The sequence below is a fragment of the Eleutherodactylus coqui genome, chromosome 1 (genome assembly GCF_035609145.1).
Source record: "Eleutherodactylus coqui strain aEleCoq1 chromosome 1, aEleCoq1.hap1, whole genome shotgun sequence".
NCBI lineage: Eukaryota > Metazoa > Chordata > Amphibia > Anura > Eleutherodactylidae > Eleutherodactylus > Eleutherodactylus coqui.
The window spans coordinates 153,823,836-153,835,762 of NC_089837.1; positions in this window are offsets into that span (position 1 = coordinate 153,823,836).

The following is an 11,927-nucleotide window of genomic DNA, read 5'->3' on the forward strand; positions in this document are numbered from 1 at the left end:
ATTTGGCACGAGCATTGATTGTGTCATAAATATGAAAAAGTAATGGGTCCCAACTCGATTATTCAATTCTATGCGCAAAAGAATTAGCATCCAAATTTTACGTACGGAATCTAATTTTCTCACTTTCCGGTGTCATAGAAACGTGAAATTTGGCACGAGCATTGATTTTGTGATAAATAGGAAAAGTTCATAGGTCCCAACTCGATTATTCAATTCTAGCGCAAAAGAATTGGCGTTAAAATTTTACGTGCAGAATGTAATTTTTTCACTATCCGGTGTCATAGAAATGGGAAATTTGGCACGAGCATTGATTGTCATAAATAGGAAAAGCTAATGGGTCCCAACTCCATTACTCAATTCTATGCGCAAAAGAATTAGCGTCAAAATTTTACATACGGAATGTAATTTTCTCACTTTCCGGTGTCATAGAAACGGGAAATTTGGCACGAGCATTGATTATGTCATAAATAGGAAAAGCTAATGGGTCCCAACTCCATTATTCAATTCTATGCGCAAAAGTATTAGCGTCCAAATTTTATGTGCAGAATGCAATTTTCTCACTTTCCGGTGTCATAGAAATAGGAAATTTGGCACGAGCATTGATTATGTCATAAATAGGAAAAGCTAATGGGTCCCAACGCGATTATTCAATTCTAAGCGCAAAAGAATTAGTGTCCAAATTTTATGTACGTAATCTAATTCTCTCACTTCCTGATGTCATTTTATATCAAGGAAATGTCACATGGTTGCCTCCACGTGGTGTCTCCTGGGTAACGCAGAGAACTATGCAAAATGGTGAACATATGTTTTTCCTCAGTATCTCTAAAGTAACCACGACTTCATAAGATTTTCCGTGTGAACACCAGATAAACACCAGTACCAAATTAACTCGGGCGAAGCCGGGTATATCAGCTAGTAAGAAATAAATACTTACCTCTCCGCCGCTGTCGGGGCTCAGAGTGTCTAGGTCCCCAGCACTGAAATGGAGTTCCTTCAGCAAGAAGAGATTTTAAATCCCCACTCAGCCAATCACATGCAGCTCTCAGACATTCATCGAATAACAACTGAGTTCTGCCTGTGATTGGCTAAGCCCTGTGACCAATCGCAGGCAGTGCTCAGCTGTCATTCAATGAGTGGCTGAGCGCTGCTTGTGATTGGCTGAGCGGTCAGACAATCAAGCGCAGCCTTTCAGGAGGCGGGGATTTTAAATCCCTGCCTGCTGAAAGGGCTTCACTACGGGGTCGGGGATCAGGCAGGGAAGACGTGCTGAGCCCCCATAGTGGCAGAGAGGTGAGTATTAGAGATGAGCGAGTACCAAAATGCTCGGGTGCTTGTTGCTCGAGTCGAACTTTTCGCGATGCTCGAGAGGTCGTTTTGAGTAACGAACCCCATTGAAGTCAATGGGGGACTCAAGCATTTTTGTATATGACCGAAGCTCAGCATAGGTCTTCACTTGTGAAACTCTGGAAAAGATCCGAAAGTCATGGAAACACCACAGAAACGGATAGGAAAGGGCAGGGGCAGCATGCAGTGCTGCATCTCAGGCTCCCAGGTCCTACTATTAAGCCACAATAGGGGCAAGAGTCTGCCCCCCCCTAACAATTTTTACTTCAGACAAACCCTCATTAGCAAGGCACACCTTAGCTAAGAAGCACACTACCTGCAACCAAGCACAATCACTGCCTGCGGGTCACACCACTGCCTCTTCTCCTAGGTTACATGCTGCCCAATCCCCCGCCCAACTCTGCGTCCACAGCGCACACAAAAGTTTTCCTGCGCAGCCTTCAGAAGCCCTCATGCCACACGCTCGCTTCATAGCCACACCACCCTCATGTCTATTTCTAAGTGCGTCTGCGATGAGGAGGAACTGGAGGCACACACTGCAGAGGGTTGGCAGGGCCACGCAGCGACCCTCTTTGAAAGGGGGGGGGCGATAGCCCACAATGCTGTTGAGAATCGATGATAAATTGACATACGATCATCATTCCAATCCCGTGCCACCTCCGTTGCAAAATTGTCACAGCTACAAACGTGGGCATAAAGGCGACTCAGGTGCCAGCCCAGCACTTGTACACATCTCCACAATGCAGTAATACTCTTGTGTGGGAAGCACATGAGCGGGCCTAGGGTCAGGCTCGGTCCCAGCCTCCATCTTGTGTGACCTAAGGTGCTGCGAGTTACATAGAATTGGGAAATCCATATGTCCACACACAATTCATTCTGTGTAGGTGTTAGATAGCTCAACACCGCAATGAGAAGTCTTTGAGTTCCTTGGGCTTGCCTATGCTGTCGGTGCACAAAGATAGTATTACACAAGAAGAAATCAGAGCGCCCAAACATGGCAGACTTTCACCCTGCCAAGGACCTCGGCCCACATTTCTACCCTAGTCAGTCAGTGTATTTGTGCCAGACAGGTAAAGCAATGCAATGGGAACTCATTCTGCACTCACAGCATAGGCTAGCCCAAGAAACTTAAACATGGCATTACACATGAGAAAATCAGAGTGCCCAAACATAGCAGAGTTTCACCCTGTGAAGGACCTTTTCTGCCCCAGTCAGTCAGTCGGTTTGTGTCAGACAGTAAAACACCGCAATGGGAAGTCTTTATGCACCCACAGCATAGGCGAGCCCCAGGAACTTAAAGATGGTATTACGCATAAAGAAATTACAGCGCCCGAACATGGCAAAGTTTCACCCCGCCAAGGACCTCGGCCCACACCCTCAGCAATCGTGGGCATAAAGCAGACTTTGATGCTAGTACAGCTGTGAACGTCTCATTTAATTATTTGCAGTTGCTTTCACCACTCCAAAGACTGGATTAACCAGGAAAAAGTTCCACAGGCCCCACCTGGCGCAGTTGCATTTCCCTCAGGACATAGGCCTCTTCCCACACCCTCACCAATCGTGGGCATGAAGCGGACTCTGATGCTAGTACAGCTTTGAACGTCCATGAATGCAGTAACTTTCCTGTTCTTTGGCCCAAACCAGTGCCGTGGAAAACTGTGGTAACATGAGAGAAAATACATGATGCCCAGTGCTGATCCCATTACCCCAAGCAGGAGGAGGAGGTGGCATTACAAGGCCAAGAAACCATGACCAGGACCCGCTATAGTCTGTGTGGGAAGTATGTGAGCGGGCCCTGGGTCAGGCTCGGTCGCAGCAAACACCTTGTGTGACCCAAGGTGCTGTGAGTGACATAGCAATGGGAAATTCATGTGTCCACACACTATTCATTCTGTGTATGTGTCAGATACCTCAATCGACACCGCAAGGGGAAAGCTATCTGCACTCTGCACCCTACCCAAGTCAGTCAGTGTCTTTGTGCCAGACAGGTAAAACACCGCGATGGGAAGTCTGTGTGCACCCACAGCATAGGCGAGTCCAAGGAACCCAAAGACAGTATTACATATGAGGAAATGACAGTGCTCAAACATGGCAGACTTTTACTGCGCCGAGGACATAGGCGTCTGCCCACACCCTTAGCAATCGCGGGCATAGTGCGGACTCTGATGCTTGTACAGCTGTGAACGTCTCATTAATGCAGTAACGCTCCTCTTCTTTGGCCCAAACTAGTTTCTCAGATAACTGTGGTAACACGAGAGAAAATACATGATGCCCAATGCTGATCACCTAACCCCAAGCAGGAGGAGGAGGTGGCATTACAAGGCCAAGAAAAAATGACCAGAACCCGCAGTAGCCTGTGTGGGAAGTATGTGAGCGGGCCCTTGGTCAGGCTCAGTCCCAGCAAACACCTTGTGTGACCCAAGGTGCCGCGACTGACATAGCAATAGGAAAATCCATGTGCCCACACACTATTCATTCTGTGTAGGTGTTTGATAGCTCAATTGACACTGCAAGGGGAAAGCCATCTGCACTCTGCACCCTAACCAAGTCAGTCAGTGTCTTTGTGCTAGACAGGTAAAACACTGCGATGGGAAGTCTTTGTGCACCCACAGCAAAGGCGAGCCAAAGGAACCCAAAGACAGTAATAAACATGAAGAAATGACAGTGCCCAAACATGGCAGACTTTCACTCCGCCGAGGACATAGGCCTCTGCACACACCCTCACCAATCGCGGTCATAGAGCGGACTCCGATGCTAGTATAGCTCTGAACGTTTCATTAAGGCTGTAACGCTCCTCTTCTTTGGCCCAAACCAGTGTCTCAGATAACTGTGGTAACACGGGAGAAATACATGATGCCCAGTGCTGATCCCCTGACCCCAAGCAGCAGGAGGAGGAGGTGGCATTACCAGGCCAAGAAACCATGACCAGCACCCGCTATAGTCTGTGTGGGAAGCACGTGAGCGGGCCCAGGGTCAGGCTCAGTCCCAGGAAACACCTTTTGTGACCCAAGGTGCCCTGAGTTACATAGCAATGGGAAATCCATGTGTCCCAACACAGATAGCTTAACACTGCAAGAGGAAGTCTTTCAGTTCCTTGGGCTCGCCTATGCTGTCAGTGCACAAAGATGGTATTACACAGGAAGAAATCAGAGTGCCCAACAATGGGAGAGTTTGACCCCGCCAAGGACCTTGGCCTCGGCCCACAATTCTGGCCTAGTCAGTCACTGTATTATTTGTGCCAGATAGGTAAAACACCGCGATGGGAAGACTTAGTGCACCCATAGTATAGACAGACCCCTGTAACATTCCTGCAGCAAAGGTATAGACAGACCCCCTGTAACATTCCTGTAGCAAAGGTATAGACAGACCCCTGTAACATTTCTGTAGCAGAAGTATAAGCAGCCCCAGTACCATTTCTGTAGTAGAAGTATAGGCAGACCCGAGTACCATTTCTGTAGTAGAAGTATAGGCAGACCCCTGTAACATTTCAGTAGTAACAGTATAGGCAGACCCCAGTAACAGTTTTGTAGCAGAAGTATAGGCAGACCTCAGTATCATTTTTGTACTAGAAGTATAGACGAACCCCTGTAACATTTCTGTAGCAGCAGTATAGGCAGAGCCCTGTTACATTTCTGTAGCAGCAGTATAGGCAGACCCCAGTACCATTTCTGTAGTAGAAGTATAGGCAGACCCCAGTAACATTACTGTAGCAGAAATATAGGCAGACCCCTGTAAAATTTCTGAAGCAGCAGTATAGGCAGACCCCAGTACCATTTCTGTAGCAGCAGTATAGACAGACCCCAGTACCATTTCTGTAGTAGAAGTATAGGCAGACCCCAGTACTATTTCTGTAGCAGAAGTATAAGCAGACCCCTGTAACATTTCTGTAGGAGCAGTGTAGGCAGACCCCTGTAACATTTCTGTAACAGAAGTTTAGGCAGACCCCAGTAACATTTCTGTAGCAGAAGTATAAGCAGACCCCTGTGACATTTCTGTAGCAGCAGTATAGGCAGACCTCAGTACCATTTCTGTAGTAGCAGTATAGGCAGACCCCAGTAACATTTCTGTAGCAGAAATATAGGCAGACCCCTGTAAAATTTCTGTAGTAGCAGTACAGGCAGAACCCAGTACCATTTCTGTAGTAGAAGTATAGGCAGACCTCAGTACGATTTCTGTAGCAGAAGTTTAGGCAGACCCCAGTAACATTTCTGTAGCAGAAGTATAGGCAGACCCCTGTAACATTTCAGTAGTAACAGTATAGGCAGACCCCAGTAACATTTCTGTAGCAGAAGTATAGGCAGACCCCAGTACCATTTCTATAGTAGAAGTATAGGCAGACCCCAGTAACATTTATGTAGCAGCAGTTTGGCAGACCCCAGTAACATTCCTGTAGCAGCAGTATAGGCAGACCCCAGAACCATTTCTGTAGTAGAAGTATAGGCAGACCCCAGTAACATTTCTGTAGCAGAAGTATAGGCAGACCCCAGTAACATTTCTGTAGCAGCAGTATAGGCAGACCCCAGTACCATTTCTGTAGTAGAAGTATAGGCAGACCCCTGTAACATTTCTGTAGTAGAACTATAGGCAGACCCCTGTAACATTTCAGTAGTAACAGTATAGATAGACTCGAGTAACATTTCTGTAGTAGAAGTATAGGCAGACCCCTGTAACATTTCTGTAGCAGCAGTATAGACAGAGCCCAGTAACATTTCTGTAGCAGCAGTATAGACAGAGCCCAGTAACATTTCTGTAGTAGAAGTATAGGCAGACCCCTGTAACATTTCTGTAGCAGCAGTATAGGCAGACCCCTGTTACATTTCTTTAGCAGCAGTATAAGCAGGCCCCGGTATCATTTCTGTAGTAGAAGTATAGGCAGACCCCAGTACCACTTCTGTGGTAGAAGTATAGGCAGACCCCAGTAACATTTCTGTAGCAGCAGTATAGGCAGACCCCTGTAACATTTCTGTAGCAGCAGTATAGGCAGACCCCTGTAACATTTCTGTAGCAGCAGTAGAGGCAGACCCCAGTACCATTTCTGTAGGAGAAGTATGGGCAGACCCCAGTAACATTTCTGTAGCAGTAGTATAGGCAGACCCCAGTACCATTTCTGTAGGAGAAGTATGGGCAGACCTCAGTAACATTTCTGTAGCAGCAGTATAGGCAGACCCCTGTAACATTTCTGTAACAGAAATATAGGCAGACCCCTGTAACATTTCTGTAGCAAGAGTATAGGCGAACCCCTGAAACATTGGTGTACCATTAGTGTAGGCAAAGTCCGGACAAATTAGTTAGATAACAGTATAGGCGAGGGCCAGAAAAATTAGTGTACCAAAAGTACAAGTGTACCTCTGAAAAATTTATCAACCGAGAGGGCAGGTGAATGCCAGAAATATTTTTTAAAGATTCAGCTCACTGTTGCTTAATTTGCAACAGAGCCTGGAGGCTGCTCAGTGAAAAAAATTGGTTTGTGGTAAAGTATCAATACTTTTGAAACTTTTTGCAAAATTGTAAAGAAATTGTAAGCAGAGCCTTTTGGGCTGCAGAAAAATTGGCAGTTCAGCGTGATGGCATGTTGTTTCAGGAGGAGGAGTAGGAGGACTAATATCCGAGAGTAATTGACAATGGTAATTCCCCCTTTTTTCCGGTGATAGAGAATACTTATTTATCCAGTTGCAGCGAAAAGAATCTTTAGGCACCGCTGCATTCCGCCGGTGGAGAAGAAAAGTCTGGGGAAATCCAGGCTTTGTTAATCTTTATGAGTGTAAGCATGTCGGCACTGGCAGTTGACAGGTGGGTACGCTTATCCGTGATGATTCCCCCAGCTGCACTAAACATCCTTTCTGACAAGACACTAGCGGACGAGCAAGGCAGCACCTCCAGGGCGTACAGCGCAAGTTTGTGCCACGTGTCCAGCTTTGACACCCAATAGTTGTATGGAGCAGAGGCATCCCGGAGGACGGTGGTAGGATCGGCTACGTACTCCCTCACCATCTTTTTACAGTGCTCCCTCCGACTTAGCCTTCAATGGGGAGTGGTGACACAGTCTTGCTGGGGAGCCATAAAGCTGGCAGAGGCCTTGAAGAGTGTCCCCCTGCCTGCGCTGTACATGCTGCCTGATCTCCGCGCCTCCCCTGCTACTTGGCCCTTGGAACTGCGCCTTCTGCCGCTAGCGCTGTCAGATGGGAAGTTTAGCATCACTTTTTCCACCAGGGCCCTGTGGTATTGCATCACTCTCGTACCCCTTTCCTCTTCGGGAATGAGAGTGGAAAGGTTCTCCTTGTACCGTGGGTCAAGAAGGGTGTACACCCAGTAATCCGTGTTGGCCAGAATACGTCTAATGCAAGGGTCACGAGAAAGGCAGCCTAACATGAAGTCAGCCATGTGTGCCAGGGTGCCAGTATGCAAGACATGGCTGTCCACACTAGGAAGATGACTTTCAGGATCCTCCTCCTCTTCCTCCTCCACAGTCCATATACGCTGAACAGATGAGAGGCAAGCAGCATGGGTACCCTCTGCAGTGGGCCCAGCTGTCTCTTCCCCCTCCTCCTGCTCCTCCCCCTCCTCCTCCTCCTCCAAAACACGCTAAGATATAGACATGAGGGTGGTCTGGCTATCAATCAACATACTGTCATCCCCCTTCTCCTGTTCCAACTGCAGACTGAGAACGCTATAGCTGTAATGGCCTGCACAGCCCGAGATGGAAAAAAAAATTGTGCCAAACTGCTCCCAGCCAGCCACAACAGTAATGCACACAGTCAGATGTGGCCCTAAGAAGGACCGCTGCGGTTCTTGAGGACAAGATCCTACACTAACACTTTCCCTATAGCAGCAGCAACACTTTCCCTAATCTCTCCCAGTGTGTGTCTGAAGCGAGCCACGGGCAGGACCGCTTTAAGTATTAGGCGATCACTTAATCTCGCCAGCCACTCACTGCAGGGAGGGTGGGATAGGGCTGGCACGTCACAGGAGGAAGTGGTAATGCCTTCCCTGCATGTCTATTGGCTAGAAAATGGCGCTAAACATGCAGGGAAGCAAATGGAATTGACTCGAGTACTGCGTGGTGCTCGTCTTGAGTAATGAGCACCTCGAGCCCCCTAATGCTCGAAGGAGCATCAAGCTCGGACAAGTGTGCTCGTTCATCTCTAGTGAGTATATTTTTTTTTTATTTTTTTTACACAAGCTAGGGTTGATTTTCAGGGAAGGGCTTATGAAATCAATAGGAGAGCTTCGCGATCCTCTGCCACAGTTGTGACAGCTGTAGCAGGGGATTCTTTACTCCCCAGCCACAGTTGTGACAGCTGTAGCAGGGGATTCTTTACTCCCCACAGGGAGTGCCCTCATCACTGAACACTGTGACAATGCTGTCACAGTGTTTAGTGATGAGGGGACTCCCCGTGGGGAATATTAATGCCCAGCACAGACCTATGTGCACACATGTCCTATCTTTTGCAGGTGCACACATTTGCATGCCTGTAAAACATGGACATGTGAACACACCATAGGGCACCAATTGTTCTAATAGACGAGCGATTTTTGAGCATGCGTATGTGCGTGCAAATACACGCTCATGTGAACGAGGCCTAAGATGCATAGTAATGCATTTTTCATAAGTGCAGCTATATATAGTATTAGTGACAAGCGATTATTGGAATAATTGGTTCAGGAGCGATTGGTGTGATACTTGAAAAATAATTTGGAATCAGGATGATGCAATCCCAATTCCCATTAGAATCATTGACTAAAAATCAGATTCATTAATCACTTCCTGCTCCAGGAGGTACATTTACGTTTATTACAGCTGATCGGCTGTTCGGCCGATCGTGGCTATTAACCCTTTAAATGCTGCTGTCAGTCCTGACAGCCTCATTTAAATCCCCCAAATGCGGTGACATTGGGGGAGCCGTGCAGGTGTCATGGCAGCCGGGGGCGTTCTGAAAGGCCCCAGGGCTGCTTTGAAAGACTGCCTATCAAGCCATCCCCGTGGGGTGGCTTGATAGGCTGCCTGTGAAATTGCAGTATGATGCAATGCTGTAGCATTACGTCATACTGCAGGAGCGATCAAAGCATCGCATACTGTAGTTCCCCAGGGGGACTTGAATGTAAGGTTAAAAAAAAAGATCAATAAAGTATTTTTTAGTTGTAAAAAAAAACTAATAAAAGTTTAAATCACCCCCCTTTTGCCATATCTATAATTAAAAAATCTAAATAATAAAATAAAAATACATATCTGGTATCACTGCGTCCGTAAAAGTCCAATCTGTCAAAGTAGCACATTATTTACCCCGCACGGTGAACTTTGTCCGAAAAAAAAGTAAAGAACGACAAAAATGCACTTTTTCAGTCACCCTGTCTCCCAGAAAAAATGCAATAAAAAGTCATATGTATTCAAAATTAGTACTAACGGAAACTTCAGGACATCCCGCAAAAAATGAGCCCTCTCTCAACTACGTCGACGGAAAAATTTTAAAAATTATTGCGCGCAGAAGATGACGGCAGAAAATAATTGAAAAAAATTAAATGTCTTTGAAAAAAAAAGAGTAGTATAGTAAAAAAAACCTATACAAGTTTGGTATCGTAGTAATCGTACTGACCCATAGAATAAAGTTATCATGTCCTTTTTGTTGCAGTTTGTGCGCTGTAGAAACAAGACGCACTTAAATTTGGCGGAATGTTGTTTTTTTTTCATTTTACTCCACTTAGAATTTTTTTTAAGTTTTTCAGTACATTATATGGTACTTTAAATAGGACCATTGAAAATTACAACTCGTCGCGCAAAAAACAAGTCCTTAAACAGCGACATCGATGGATAAATAAAGGAGTTACGATTTTTTTTAAAGGGGGGAGGAAAAAACGATAATGGAAAAAAAGGGGGCCGCGTCATGAAGGGGTTAATTTGGCATCCAGAAGGTCCCTATTGCAGCTAAATGCTCCCAAATTGCACGGGAATACAGCCACACATAGTGGTACATCTTCAATGAATGTGGGTCAGTGGTTATTAGTGTCACCTTTCAGAGCTGGGGTCCTAAGCCCAAATCTCATGGAGGACAACATCTGCACATACTTTGAAAAACACCTTGAACAGATTTGAACCTACAACTCCAGTACTGTAAAGGCAGCAGTGCTGACAACTGAGCCACCACACTTGTTCTTTCTTCTGCGGAGTAGGAGAAAAATAAGCAGACTAAGCATACAAAAGAGAACTAAAAAAGTACATACACGTCCTTGGACAGATTTGAACCTAAAACTCCAGCACTACAAGTATTTTAGCAGCAATTGATACAATGTAGCTAAATTATTGGAAATGACATACAGGTATAAGAAAAAGAGATGCACCAACTGTTAAGGAGGTTGTCTCAGAAAATACTGTAGCTTTTATTGTTATTTGTCCTTTATAGGTGGACAAACTGATAACATTTTAGTGCACCTTGTCGACTGGTCCAGCAATCACACTTAGACAGTAAAATGCTGCATGTGTAGTGACCTGGAGGGTCCTACAGGGTAGTCAAAGAGTTAACAAGTCCTAAATACCTCGCTATGGACGCTTAGGCCTCATGTCCACTGGCAAAAGAAGAATTAAAATCCGCAGCGGATTTTAACTCTTCTCCTGCCCATGGATCCGCACCCCATAGGGATGCATTGACCACCCGCGGGTAGATAAATACCCGCGGATGGTCAATAAAAGTGATTTTAAAAAAAATAGAGCATGAAAAAATCTGGACCATGTACCATTTTCGTGCGGGTCTCCCGCGGGGACGTCCCTATGGAAGCTGTCCGGATCCGCGGGAGACCAAAATCGGAATTTACTCACCTGCTCCGGATCTTCCCTTCACCGCGGCTTCATCTTCTCTTCGTCGCGGCCGGATCTTTTTTCTTCGGGCCAGCGCATGCGTGGGGCACGTAACCGACATGCCCTGTGCATCCGCCGAGCCGAAGAAAGAAGATCCGGCCGCGACGGAGAGAAGATGAAGCTGCGGCGAAGGGAAGATCCGGAGCGGGCGAGAGGTAAGTTTATTTTTATTTTTATGCTTCATGTCCGCGGGGCAGGAGGGACCCGCTACGGATTCTACATGGAGAATCAGTAGGGGGCCTGATTTTGCCCGTGGACAGGAGGCCTTAGGGAGACATAGGAGGAATGCTGCAGGAGAAAGACACTGTCTTTCCCTGGATATCGAGTTCAACCTAATCTGCCTGCAACAGCCCTCTTCTGATTGGCTGCTTGCTACTTAATTCTTTGGTGGAATGGGAGGTGACAAGTCAAGCGCAGGAAAGTGAGCTAGGTGGGGTAGGAAGTGAGTCAGCAGAGGGAGAAAAAGTGCAAGAAACAGCAAGAAGTGGAAGGAGTTGCTCGTTGGAGGAAGTAGAGAGCAGCAGCAGTGTCAAGCTGCGACAACTACAAAGTGACAGGAGGTCGGGAGGTGGAGGAAAGTGGCATGAACAAGCTAACGGTGAGGAAAAGTGAGTCGACAGCGCCCGGAGTAGGAGTGGAGTATATATCCATGCCGGTGGAAGTAAGCCAGAGTCAGAAAAAGCCCCTTGGATGCTGAATGGAGAGTGTACTCCTCAACAGTGAATGTAACTTGCTC